Here is a 14215-nt window from a genome sequence, read left to right as displayed (position 1 = left end):
GTGCGCTCCGAGGCAGGTATCCGATCATTTTTGTGAAACAAGCAAGGGTCAATATCTGCTATGTACATTTGTTAAAATAAAACACAGTTATACTGTTCCGGAGGTTCAGTCCCAAAGACATTATTTAGTTATTTATTTAATTATACAAGATTTATATTGCGAATGGCTGCCCCAGCGACGAGGCGTCCCAGCGCAACCAGAACCGGCAGCGAGAACAGGGGGGCTTACAAACACGGGAGATTACAGAGTGGGGAACAACCATGTTTTTAATGATTTCCGAAATGGCAAAAGATTGGTGGTCAATCGAATGCTAACTGGCAGAGAATTCCAAAGCTTGGCTGCCATGAAACAGAAAGAGCGACCCCCCCGTCCTTGCCCTCCTCACTCGAGGGACACAGACCAAACTGTGGTGTACGGAGCGCAAGGTGCCCCTGGGCAAATAGTACTTCAGCAGGCCAGATAGCCCAGTAGGGGCTTGCTGTTTCAGGATTTTGTGCGCAGTGCACAGCACCTTGAACTGAATACGAGCTTCGATCGGCAACCAATGCAGTTTCAGAAGCACTCGTGCAACAGATTGGGATCTTGGGAGTCCCACTAACATGCGGGCTGCCGCGTTTTGAACCCTCGGCAGGCGTTATTGGCCCCTAAGTATAGGGCATTGCCATAGTCAAGCCTCGCAAGAATGGAGGCTTGCATGATGGTTTGGCGAACGCTGGGCGGAAAGAGACCAAGCAAAGGCCTCAATCCTCTCAGAAGGCCAAAGCAAACAGCAGCAACAGCTCTGGTCTGCTTCTCAAATGTTAGACCGGAGTTGAACCAAACACCCAGGTTCTTTACCGTCTCCTTCAGAAGCGGGGCAGGTTTCAGATGTTCAGGCCAGCACTGCTTGGACCAAAGCTCCTGGTCCTTCTCAAAGAGAAGAATCTCGGACTTGCTGGCATTTAGTTGAAGGCAATTAGCCTTCAGCCAGTCGGAGATAATCGCCAGATCCTCTGTAACTGAACGCAGATACCCTAGGAAGCATGTGCTTTTAAGACAAGTTGCGGTCACTTACCTGAAGGTGACATGCTTCATCATTGGGCTATGCTCTTCACCAGGTCGGCGCTACAATGCCGGGCGGGTACCACAAGAGGGGATTTTGTCGGAGATCTTCTAACACTATCAATGCTACAGCAAGTCCTTCCTGGTGCTGAACATCTTTGAATCCCATTGTTCATGACGAGCTCAGCTCGTCATGAGCACACAAGCAGTGTACTGCATGACCAGCTGAGCTCGTCATGAGCATGGAAGGGGTTAAGAAGTACGCCGGATAAGCATAGTAGGTCAGAGGATGTTGTGTCAAAAGATGTGAGATTGGTGAAGTCTGAATATAAGATCAGCTATCGACCAGTTGCCGCAATATAGTTCATGTGATCTTCCTGGTCCATGTTGATATTAAAAACAGTGGCAGAGAAACTGAGGAACTAATGGCCCCTATCACTGTGTGAAAATGTCGATCACCTATGGACCTGCTGGTAAGCTGGGGTCTATACTTCATGTCAACTTTTTTCATGCCTTGTGTAGTCATGGAGCAATCTGTTGACATTTCATCAGGACCAAATATGGGAAAATGGGTAAATGTGACCTAATCTTCTCCACCACGTGAGGAGCTCTGTAACTCAAAGCCCTGCACCTTGCATACGTGATAAGGTGCCTATTAACTTCTTACAACCACAGGTGAGCACTGCCTAACAGAGTGCACTAGATACGGTAACCCTCCTAAAATTCAGGACATATTGACTTATCCAATAGCGAGGACGCCGCATCAGAGGGCAACTGGTTTGAAAAGCACATGCTTCTAGCGTGCCTGCATTCAGTTAGAGATAATGTCTGTGGGACTGAACCTCCAGACCAGTATACTGTGAGTTGATTTATATGAAGAATGTGTATACTGGACTGTATTTTCCTCGTCATCTCTTGTGCTATGTAAAATAAAACGCAACACACCGGGAGGCCAACAAATCTATCATACATTTAATGCAAAAATAGCAAAAGGCCAAGCAAACTAACAAGTGACAATTGTCTTTGCAATGGACGAGAGCATCCACCCTAAAGCAAGTTGGAGTATATCATGCTAATGCTACACAATGTATTTTTATGCACTTTTCTCCTAATACAAGTCAATGAAACATGAACACGTGATAGAAACAGTTACTGAAACAACACTAATGAGTAGGAGGCAGGATCTTCTCTCGAGAGGAATGTGAGGAGTCTGTGAGGTGCAGATAAAAGATACACAGACAAGCTGCAAAATTCACTGTTTCTGGAAATAACACTTCTGTTTGTAAATATTCAATTTACTACTAGATACAGGAAAGTGTGCAGATGAACATCACTAAATAAAATGGTTCTGGGCCCTAATAGAATCATGTAACTTTGCAGGCATATTAAGGCGAACAGTCCCATCAAATTAATATAAGAATATTGTAATTTGGTTCTGTAATATATCAATGCACATTGAGGCATTCATGTGTAACCAATTATCGGTATTAAAGAAACCAGTATATCCAGTTATGCTTTCTCAATTCCTGCTTGTAATGAATACCAGAGGCTAGCGTTGTTGCTAGCCAGCTCCAGTCACCAGTGGCCCGTCACATATTATCCTCAATAGGATCAATGCCCAAGGCCTGTGCAGCCGCTAACCTGCCCTAGTCAGTAGTGACCTCCCAGACCTGTTATTCTGCATATAATCAGCAAGGCTTCGGCTCTAAATACACTCACCCCCACATCCTTCCCATATAATAGCAATGTAATTTATTTACTTACATCATACGGTAGGTATCGCACTATATCACACGATCCCAAAAACAAAAAAATCAAAAATTGCCTAACCATTCAGCACTCCACCTTGTCAAAAATGACTAGCACTATAGCCTGCCACATCTCATGGCACACTCAGCCACAACATGACCAGATACCACAGCAGGGATTTGGGGCCATTAATCTTATGTTCGAGGTATGTGTGCTGTAGATGCACATGCTTTGCATACTCCTGCCATCTTGTGTTGGGTCCGGATGTTTGCAAGTTGTTTTTCTTTGAAGAAGTCTTTCCAGTCACGAGGTAAGGTGACTCCTCCTTTCAGTGATAGTGCACATGGTCATTGACTCCATTGTTAGATTGTTTTTTACCCCCAACGGGTTCGGATGTGTATTGCTGCGCTCCGAAACCGTTCCTCGGGTTCCCCTCGGTGCGCAGCAATACACTCTACCCTCAACAGTATTGTTTCAGTATGCATTTCTTTGTTCTCCGCATTTCAGATTGATCGACAAACTCTCCATTATTGATAGAAATCCTTGTGGGCAACCGTTGGGCTACGTAGGGCCAGCCTTATACAAATGGAACGGACTCCATTCCATTTCTTTCCTTGGTACCACGCCAAGTACCCTCGCACTGGCCTACATCAAGTTTGGAACTTATGTCTCTCTCCGGAGGACAAGGAGGAAGACTGTGACGCTTGTAAGTTCTTTTAGTCCAATAGGACTCTACCCGATCATCAGGCTCGATGACGAGAGAGGCAGAGCCAAAGCATTCAAATCACTCTGGATAGCTTTGCGGAAGAATCTGACCTAGAAGAGATAGAAGCGTCCTCCGTTGAAGAAGAGGCGATTCCAGAGTCCGATTCCGAGCTCGAAATCTATCTGGAGTCCCAAGATGTGCCTTCGGGACATGGTGCCGTGAGTACCGAAGACCCCTTGCCCCCTAAATCCTCTTCTAAAACTCATAAGGCAACAGCACCACCTCTGCCTTCTGGCCAAAGTCGGCACCGAGACAATGTTTCCAGCGTCACATCCCTCGGCTCGGCACCAAAACAAACCGTCAAGCCTTCCAGCTCCAGATCGAGTCAGAAGAAATTACCTTCGGATCCGAAATCATCAGGCTCCAGGACAAATCTGGTTTGGAGCCGAAACCCTCCGCTTCGAAACACCATCTCGCTTCTGAGGCAAAACATTCTATAGACTAGCCGAAATCCGAGGACAATGTTCTCGAGCCTCCATAACCAATTTTAGACGTTCTTAAGGCCAAATTGGATCCCAAACAAAAGAACATTTTAATTAATCCTGATACTGGACATAAATCCAGCGAAACACAAGCATCCTGGAGAGGACACTTCTGATAAGATTCCCTAAAAGAAGAAGGACATGGCTACTAACCATGTTAATCCTTCCCCACAACCCTCCCCGTCGCCACCTTCTTCTCCACAGTTAATAATTGAAGAGCCCTTACACATAATACCTCAGGGATCTCCACATCCAGATCCAGATGTGGACAAGGTGATGATGATACTCATTTGCCTGCAGACCCATAGAATGATTACACCATTGGCCTCCAGTAGACAATGAGCCAGACCTTTACCCAGCAAAGCTATCACCACCAGATGATAATATGGCTTATGAACAGCTCATTGCCAGAGCAGCAGAGTATCATGGGGGTACCATCACATAAAGAGACATTAGAGGAGGACTTCCTATTTGAAACACTTGAGTCTACGCACAGGTCAAGTCAAACACTCCCTATGCTTGAAGGCATGATGAGGCATGCATATGATATCTTTAAAGACCCTGTCAGAGCATGTATTATAACTCCAAGGGTAGATAAAAAATATCAACTCTCACCATCAGAGCCTGTGTTTATTAAGGGACAATTACCTCTTGACTCTCTACAACGCTCGCAAAAGAGCTAACTCGCAAACCTGTGGGGATGCACCTCCCCCAGATAAAGAATCCAAACTTACAGATATCTCGGGCAAATGAGTAGCTGTTCAAGCCGCTAACCATTGACGCATCGCAAACACACAGGGCCTACTAGCTAAGTACGACAGGGCACACTGGGATGAGATGGAGCAACTGCTCCAATATATCCCAGACTCACACAAAACTAAGGCACAGCAGTTAGTTGAAGAGGGGAAACTCATTTCTAACTTCTCAATGAGATGTGCTTTAGACGCAACAGACACCGCAGCTAGGGAGATCAATATCTCCTTAGAAGGCGTGCATGGCCTAGGATCTCAGCTCGGGAGATCAATACGAGCATTCTCCTTAGAAGGCGTGCATGGCTTAGGGTCTCAGCTCGGGAGATCAATTCCAGCATTCTCCTCAGAAGGCGTGCATGGCTTAGGGTCTCAGCTCGGGAGATCAATCCCAGCATTCTCCTCTTTGAAGGCGTGCATGGCTAAGGGTCTCAGCTAGGGCGATCAATACCAGCATTCTCCTCAGAAGGCGTGCATGGCTTAGGATCTCAGCTCGGGAGATCAATTCCAGCATTCTCCTTAGAAGGCGTGCATGGCTTAGGATCTCAGTTCGGGAGATCAATTCCAGCATTCTCCTCAGAAGGCGTGCATTGCTTAGGATCTCATCTCGGGAGATCAATACCAGCATTCTCCTTAGAAGGCGTGCATGGCTTAGGGCCTCAGCTCGGGAGATCAATCCCAGCATTCTCCTCTTTGAAGGCGTGCATGGCTAAGGGTCTCAGCTAGGGCGATCAATACCAGCATTCTCCTCAGAAGGCGTGCATGGCTTAGGATCTCAGCTCGGGAGATCAATTCCAGCATTCTCCTCAGAAGGCGTGCATGGCTTAGGATCTCAGTTCGGGAGATCAATTCCAGCATTCTCCTTAGAAGGCGTGCATGGCTTAGGATCTCAGCTCGGGAGATCAATACCAGCATTCTCCTTTGAAGGCGTGCATGGCTTAGGGTCTCAGCTCGGGAGATCAATTCCAACATTCTCCTCAGAAGGCGTGCATGGCTAGGATCTCAGCTCGGGAGATCTATACCAGCATTCTCTTCTGAAGGCGTGCATGGCTTAGGATCTCAGCTAGGGAGATCAATACCAGCATTCTCCACAGAAGGCGTGCATGGCTTAGGATCTCAGCTCGGGAGATCAATTCCAGCATTCTCCTTAGAAGGCGTGCATGGCTTAGGGTCTCAGCTCGGGAGATCAATACCAGCATTCTCCTTAGAAGGCGTGCATGGCTTAGCATCTCAGCTCGGGAGATCAATACCAGCATTCTCCTCAGAAGGCGTGCATGGCTTAGGGTCTCAGCTCGGGAGATCAATTCCAGCATTCTCCTTAGAAGGCGTGCATGGCTTAGGGTCTCCTCTAGGGATATCAATTCCAGCATTCTCCTCTGAAGGTGTGCATGGCTTAGGATCTCAGCTCGGGAGATCAATATGAGCATTCTCCTTAGAAGGCGTGCATAGCTTAGGATCTCAGCTCGGGAGATCAATACCAGCATTCTCCTCAGAAGGCGTGCATGGCTTAGGATCTCAGCTCGGGAGATCAATTCCAGCATTCTCCTTAGAAGGCGTGCATGGCTTAGGGTCTCAGCTAGGAAGATCAATACCAGCATTCTCCTCAGAATGCATGCATGGCTTAGGATCTCAGCTCGGGAGATCAATACCAGCATTCTCCTCAGAAGGCGTGCATGGCTTAGGATCTCAGCTCGGGAGATCAATACGAGCATTCGCCTCAGAATGCATGCATGGCTTAGGACCTCAGCTCGGGAGATCAATACCAGCATTCTCCTTAGATGGCGTGCAGGGCTTAGGGTCTCAGCTAGGGAGATCAATACCAGCATTCTCCTCAGAAGGCGTGCATGGGTTAGGGTCTCAGCTCGGGAGATCAATACCAGCATTCTCCTCAGAAGGCGTGCATGGCTTAGGATCTCAGCTCGGGAGATCAATACCAGCATTCTCCTTAGAAGGCATGCATGACTTAGGGTCTCAGCTAGGGAGATCAATACCAGCATTCTCCTTAGAAGGCGTGCATGGCTTAGGGTCTCAGCTCGGGAGATCAATACTAGCATTCTCCTCTGAAGGCGTGCATGGCTTAGGGTCTCAGCTAGGGAGATCAATTCCAGCATTCTACTCTGAAGGCGTGCATGGCTTTGGATCTCAGCTCGGGAGATCAATTCCAGCATTCTCCTTAGAAGGCGTGCTGGCTTAGGATCTCAGCTCGGGAGATCAATACCAGCATTCTCCTTAGAAGGCGTGCATGGCTTATCATCTCAGCTCGGGAGATCAATACCAGCATTCTCATCAGAAGGCGTGCCTGGCTTAGGATCTCAGCTCGAGAGATCAATTCCAGCATTCTCCTCTGAAGGCGTGCATGGCTTAGGGTCTCAGCTAGGGAGATCAATACGAGCATTCGCCTCAGAATGCATGCATGGCTTAGGATCTCAGCTCGGGAGATCAATACCAGCATTCTCCTTAGATGGCGTGCAGGGCTTAGGGTCTCAGCTAGGGAGATCAATACCAGCATTCTCCTCAGAAGGCGTGCATGGCTTAGGGTCTCAGCTCGGGAGATCAATACCAGCATTCTCCTCAGAAGGCGTGCATGGCTTAGGATCTCAGCTCGGGAGATCAATACCAGCATTCTCCTTAGAAGGCATGCATGACTTAGGGTCTCAGCTAGGGAGATCAATACCAGCATTCTCCTTAGAAGGCGTGCATGGCTTAGGGTCTCAGCTCGGGAGATCAATACTAGCATTCTCCTCTGAAGGCGTGCATGGCTTAGGGTCTCAGCTAGGGAGATCAATTCCAGCATTCTACTCTGAAGGCGTGCATGGCTTTGGATCTCAGCTCGGGAGATCAATTCCAGCATTCTCCTTAGAAGGCGTGCTGGCTTAGGATCTCAGCTCGGGAGATCAATACCAGCATTCTCCTTAGAAGGCGTGCATGGCTTATCATCTCAGCTCGGGAGATCAATACCAGCATTCTCATCAGAAGGCGTGCATGGCTTAGGATCTCAGCTCGAGAGATCAATTCCAGCATTCTCCTCTGAAGGCGTGCATGGCTTAGGGTCTCAGCTAGGGAGATCAATACCAGCATTTTCCTTAGAAGGCTGCATGGCTTAGGGTCTCAGCTCGGGAAATCAATACTAGCATTCTCCTCAGAAGGCCTGCATGGCTTAGGGTCTCAGCTCGAGAGATCAATACTAGCATTCTCCTCAGAAGGCGTGCATGGCTTAGGGTCTCAGCTCGGGAGATCAATTCCAGCATTCTCCTTAGAAGGCGTGCATGGCTTAGGGTCTCCGCTAGGGATATCAATTCCAGCATTCTCCTCTGAAGGCGTGCATGGCTTAGGATCTCAGCTCGGGAGATCAATACGAGCATTCTCCTTAGAAGGCGTGCATGGCTTAGGGTCTCCGCTAGGGAGATCAATTCCAGCATTCTCCTCTGAAGGCGTGCATGGCTTAGGATCTCAGCTCGGGAGATCAATACGAGCATTCTCCTTAGAAGGCGTGCATGGCTTAGGATCTCAGCTCGGGAAATCAATACGAGCATTCTCCTTAGAAGGCGTGCATGGCTTAGGATCTCAGCTCGGGAGATCAATACCAGCATTCCCCTCAGAAGGCATGCAAGGCTTAGGATCTCAGTTCGGGAGATCAATACCAGCATTCTCCTTAGAAGGCGTGCATGGCTTAGGATCTCAGCTCGGGAGATCAATTCCAGCATTCTCCTTAGAAGGCGTGCATGGCTTAGGATCTCAGCTCGGGAGAATAATTCCAGCATTCTCCTTAGAAGGCGTGCATGACTTAGGATCTCAGCTAGGGAGATCAATTCCAGCATTCTCCTTAGAAGGCGTGCATGGCCTAGGGTCCCCGCTAGGGAGATCAATACCAGCATTCTCCTCAGAAGGCGTGCATGGCTTAGGGTCTCAGCTCGGGAGGTCAATTCCAGCATTCTCCTCTGAAGGCGTGCATGGCTTAGGATCTCAGCTCAGGAGATCAATATGAGCATTCTCCTTAGAAGGCGTGCATGGCTTAGGGTCTCAGTAAGGGAGATCAATACCAGCATTCTCCTTAAAAGGCGTGCATGGCTTTGGATCTCAGCACTGGAGACCAATACCAGCATTCTCCTTAGAAGGCGTGCATGGCATAGGATCTCAGCTCGGGAGATCAATACTAGCATTCTCCTCAGAAGGCGTGCATGGCTTAGGATCTCAGCAAGGGAGATCAATACGAGCATTCTCCTTAGAAGGCGTGCATGGCTTAGGGTCTCAGCTCGGGAGATCAATACTAGCATTCTGCTCAGAAGGCGTGCATGGCTTAGGATCTCAGCAAGGGAGGTCAATACCAGCATTCTCCTTAGAAAGCGTGCATGGCTTAGGGTCTCAGCTCGGGAGATGAATACTAGCATTCTCCTCAGAACGCGTGCATGGCTTAGGGTCTCAGCTCGGGAGATCAATACCAGCATTCTCCTCAGAAGGCGTGCATGGCTAAGGATCTCAGCTCGGGAGATCAATACAGCATTCTCCTCCGAAGGCGTGCATGGCTTAGCATCTCAGCTCGGGAGATCAATACCAGCATTCTCCTCAGAAGGCGTGCATGGCTTAGGATCTCAGCTCAGGAGATCAATACCAGCATGCTCCTCAGGAGGCGTGCATGGCTTAGGATCTCAGCTCGGGAGATCAATACATCATTTTCCTCAGAAGGCGTGCATGGCTAAGGATCTCAGCTCGGGAGATCAATACAGCATTCTCCCCCGAAGGCGTGCATGGCTTAGGGTCTCAGCTAGGGAGATCAATACCAGCATTCTCCCCCGAAGATATGCATGGCTTAGGGTCTCAGCTCGGGAGATTAATTCCAGCATTCTCCTTAGAAGGCATGCATGGCTTAGGGTATCCGCTAGGGAGATCAATTCCAGCATTCTCCTCAGAAGGCGTGCATGGCTTAGGATCTCAGCTCGGGAGATCAATTCCAGCATTCTCCTTAGAAGGCGTGCATGGCTTAGGGTCTCAGCTCGGGAGATCAATTCCAGCATTCTCCTCAGAAGGCGTGCATGGCTTAGGATCTCAGCTAGGGAGATCAATAACAGCATTCTCCTTAGAAGGCGTGCATAGCTTACGATCTCAGCACGGGAGATCAATACCATCATTCTCCTTAGAAGGCGTGCATGGCTTAGGATCTCTGCTCGGGAGATCAATACGATCATTCTCCTTAGAAGGCGTGCATGGCTTAGGGTCTCAGCTAGGAAGATCAATACCAGCATTCTCCTCAGAATGCATGCATGGCTTAGGATCTCAGCTCGGGAGATCAATACCAGCATTCTCCTCAGAAGGCGTGCATGGCTTAGGATCTCAGCTCGGGAGATCAATACGAGCATTCTCCTCAGAATGCATGCATGGCTTAGGATCTCAGCTCGGGAGATCAATACCAGCATTCTCCTTAGATGGCGTGCAGGGCTTAGGGTCTCAGCTAGGGAGATCAATACCAGCATTCTCCTCAGAAGGCGTGCATGGCTTAGGGTCTCAGCTCGGGAGATCAATACCAGCATTCTCCTCAGAAGGCGTGCATGGCTTAGGATCTCAGCTCGGGAGATCAATACCAGCATTCTCCTTAGAAGGCGTGCATGACTTAGGGTCTCAGCTAGGGAGATCAATACCAGCATTCTCCTTAGAAGGCGTGCATGGCTTAGGGTCTCAGCTCGGGAGATCAATACTAGCATTCTCCTCTGAAGGCGTGCATGGCTTACGATCTCAGCACGGGAGAGCAATACCATCATTCTCCTCAGAAGGCGTGCATGGCTTAGGATCTCAGCTCGGGAGATCAATACCAGCATTCTCCTCAGAAGGCGTGCATGGCTTACGATCTCAGCACGGGAGAGCAATACCATCATTCTCCTCAGAAGGCGTGCATGGCTTAGGGTCTCAGCTAGGGAGATCAATTCCAGCATTCTCCTCTGAAGGCGTGCATGGCTTAGGATCTCAGCTCGGGAGATCAATACCAGCATTCTCCTCAGAAGGCGTGCATGGCTTACGATCTCAGCACGGGAGAGCCATACCATCATTCTCCTCAGAAGGCGTGCATGGCTTAGGATCTCAGCTCGGGAGATCAATACCAGCATTCTCCTCAGAAGGCGTGCATGGCTTACGATCTCAGCACGGGAGAGCAATACCAGCATTCTCCTTAGAAGGCGTGCATGGCTTAGGGTCTCAGCTAGGGAGATCAATTCCAGCATTCTACTCTGAAGGCGTGCATGGCTTAGGATCTCAGCTCGGGAGATCAATACCATCATTCTCCTCAGAAGGCGTGCATGGCTTAGGATCTCAGCTCGGGAGATCAATTCCAGCATTCTCCTTAGAAGGCGTGCTGGCTTAGGATCTCAGCTCGGGAGATCAATACCAGCATTCTCCTTAGAAGGCGTGCATGGCTTATCTTCTCAGCTCGGGAGATCAATACCAGCATTCTCATCAGAAGGCGTGCATGGCTTAGGATCTCAGCCCGAGAGATCAATTCCAGCATTCTCCTCTGAAGGCGTGCATGGCTTAGGGTCTCAGCTAGGGAGATCAATACCAGCATTCTCCTTAGAAGGCTGCATGGCTTAGGGTCTCAGCTCGGGAAATGAATACTAGCATTCTCCTCAGAAGGCCTGCATGGCTTAGGGTCTCAGCTAGGAAGATCAATACCAGCATTCTCCTCAGAATGCATGCATGGCTTAGGATCTCAGCTCGGGAGATCAATACCAGCATTCTCCTCAGAAGGCGTGCATGGCTTAGGGTCTCAGCTCGGGAGATCAATTCCAGCATTCTCCTTAGAAGGCGTGCATGGCTTAGGGTCTCCGCTAGGGAGATCAAATCCAGCATTCTCCTCTGAAGGCGTGCATGGCTTAGGATCTCAGCTCGGGAGATCAATACGAGCATTCTCCTTAGAAGGCGTGCATGGCTTAGGGTCTCCGCTAGGGAGATCAATTCCAGCATTCTCCTCTGAAGGCGTGCATGGCTTAGGATCTCAGCTCGGGAGATCAATACGAGCATTCTCCTTAGAAGGCGTGCATGGCTTAGGGTCTCAGCTCGGGAGATCAATTCCAGCATTCTCCTCAGAAGGCGTGCATGGCTTAGGGTCTCAGCTCGGGAGATCAATCCCAGCATTCTCCTCTTTGAAGGCGTGCATGGCTAAGGGTCTCAGCTAGGGCGATCAATACCAGCATTCTCCTCAGAAGGCGTGCATGGCTTAGGATCTCAGCTCGGGAGATCAATTCCAGCATTCTCCTTAGAAGGCGTGCATGGCTTAGGATCTCAGTTCGGGAGATCAATTCCAGCATTCTCCTCAGAAGGCGTGCATTGCTTAGGATCTCATCTCGGGAGATCAATACCAGCATTCTCCTTAGAAGGCGTGCATGGCTTAGGGTCTCAGCTCGGGAGATCAATCCCAGCATTCTCCTCTTTGAAGGCGTGCATGGCTAAGGGTCTCAGCTAGGGCGATCAATACCAGCATTCTCCTCAGAAGGCGTGCATGGCTTAGGATCTCAGCTCGGGAGATCAATTCCAGCATTCTCCTCAGAAGGCGTGCATGGCTTAGGATCTCAGTTCGGGAGATCAATTCCAGCATTCTCCTTAGAAGGCGTGCATGGCTTAGGATCTCAGCTCGGGAGATCAATACCAGCATTCTCCTTTGAAGGCGTGCATGGCTTAGGGTCTCAGCTCGGGAGATCAATTCCAACATTCTCCTCAGAAGGCGTGCATGGCTAGGATCTCAGCTCGGGAGATCTATACCAGCATTCTCTTCTGAAGGCGTGCATGGCTTAGGATCTCAGCTAGGGAGATCAATACCAGCATTCTCCACAGAAGGCGTGCATGGCTTAGGATCTCAGCTCGGGAGATCAATTCCAGCATTCTCCTTAGAAGGCGTGCATGGCTTAGGGTCTCAGCTCGGGAGATCAATACCAGCATTCTCCTTAGAAGGCGTGCATGGCTTAGCATCTCAGCTCGGGAGATCAATACCAGCATTCTCCTCAGAAGGCGTGCATGGCTTAGGGTCTCAGCTCGGGAGATCAATTCCAGCATTCTCCTTAGAAGGCGTGCATGGCTTAGGGTCTCCTCTAGGGATATCAATTCCAGCATTCTCCTCTGAAGGTGTGCATGGCTTAGGATCTCAGCTCGGGAGATCAATATGAGCATTCTCCTTAGAAGGCGTGCATAGCTTAGGATCTCAGCTCGGGAGATCAATACCAGCATTCTCCTCAGAAGGCGTGCATGGCTTAGGATCTCAGCTCGGGAGATCAATTCCAGCATTCTCCTTAGAAGGCGTGCATGGCTTAGGGTCTCAGCTAGGAAGATCAATACCAGCATTCTCCTCAGAATGCATGCATGGCTTAGGATCTCAGCTCGGGAGATCAATACCAGCATTCTCCTCAGAAGGCGTGCATGGCTTAGGATCTCAGCTCGGGAGATCAATACGAGCATTCGCCTCAGAATGCATGCATGGCTTAGGACCTCAGCTCGGGAGATCAATACCAGCATTCTCCTTAGATGGCGTGCAGGGCTTAGGGTCTCAGCTAGGGAGATCAATACCAGCATTCTCCTCAGAAGGCGTGCATGGGTTAGGGTCTCAGCTCGGGAGATCAATACCAGCATTCTCCTCAGAAGGCGTGCATGGCTTAGGATCTCAGCTCGGGAGATCAATACCAGCATTCTCCTTAGAAGGCATGCATGACTTAGGGTCTCAGCTAGGGAGATCAATACCAGCATTCTCCTTAGAAGGCGTGCATGGCTTAGGGTCTCAGCTCGGGAGATCAATACTAGCATTCTCCTCTGAAGGCGTGCATGGCTTAGGGTCTCAGCTAGGGAGATCAATTCCAGCATTCTACTCTGAAGGCGTGCATGGCTTTGGATCTCAGCTCGGGAGATCAATTCCAGCATTCTCCTTAGAAGGCGTGCTGGCTTAGGATCTCAGCTCGGGAGATCAATACCAGCATTCTCCTTAGAAGGCGTGCATGGCTTATCATCTCAGCTCGGGAGATCAATACCAGCATTCTCATCAGAAGGCGTGCCTGGCTTAGGATCTCAGCTCGAGAGATCAATTCCAGCATTCTCCTCTGAAGGCGTGCATGGCTTAGGGTCTCAGCTAGGGAGATCAATACGAGCATTCGCCTCAGAATGCATGCATGGCTTAGGATCTCAGCTCGGGAGATCAATACCAGCATTCTCCTTAGATGGCGTGCAGGGCTTAGGGTCTCAGCTAGGGAGATCAATACCAGCATTCTCCTCAGAAGGCGTGCATGGCTTAGGGTCTCAGCTCGGGAGATCAATACCAGCATTCTCCTCAGAAGGCGTGCATGGCTTAGGATCTCAGCTCGGGAGATCAATACCAGCATTCTCCTTAGAAGGCATGCATGACTTAGGGTCTCAGCTAGGGAGATCAATACCAGCATTCTCCTTAGAAGGCGTGCATGGCTTAG

At 49.4% G+C, this 14215-nt stretch overlaps 1 long non-coding RNA gene across 1 annotated transcript in view; it reads left to right on the top strand.

Annotated features, from left to right (window-relative positions):
• The window catches only part of LOC144753268 (uncharacterized), a 73150-nt gene that overhangs the window by 13832 nt on the left and 45103 nt on the right, over positions 1-14215 (top strand). The gene's annotated exons all lie outside the window — the stretch shown is intronic.

This window comes from Lissotriton helveticus, chromosome 1_1 (assembly GCF_964261635.1).
Source record: "Lissotriton helveticus chromosome 1_1, aLisHel1.1, whole genome shotgun sequence".
NCBI classification, from domain to species: Eukaryota; Metazoa; Chordata; class Amphibia; order Caudata; family Salamandridae; genus Lissotriton; species Lissotriton helveticus.
Note: the sequence above shows the minus strand (reverse complement) of the source record. Positions and strands in the feature narration are given on the sequence as shown.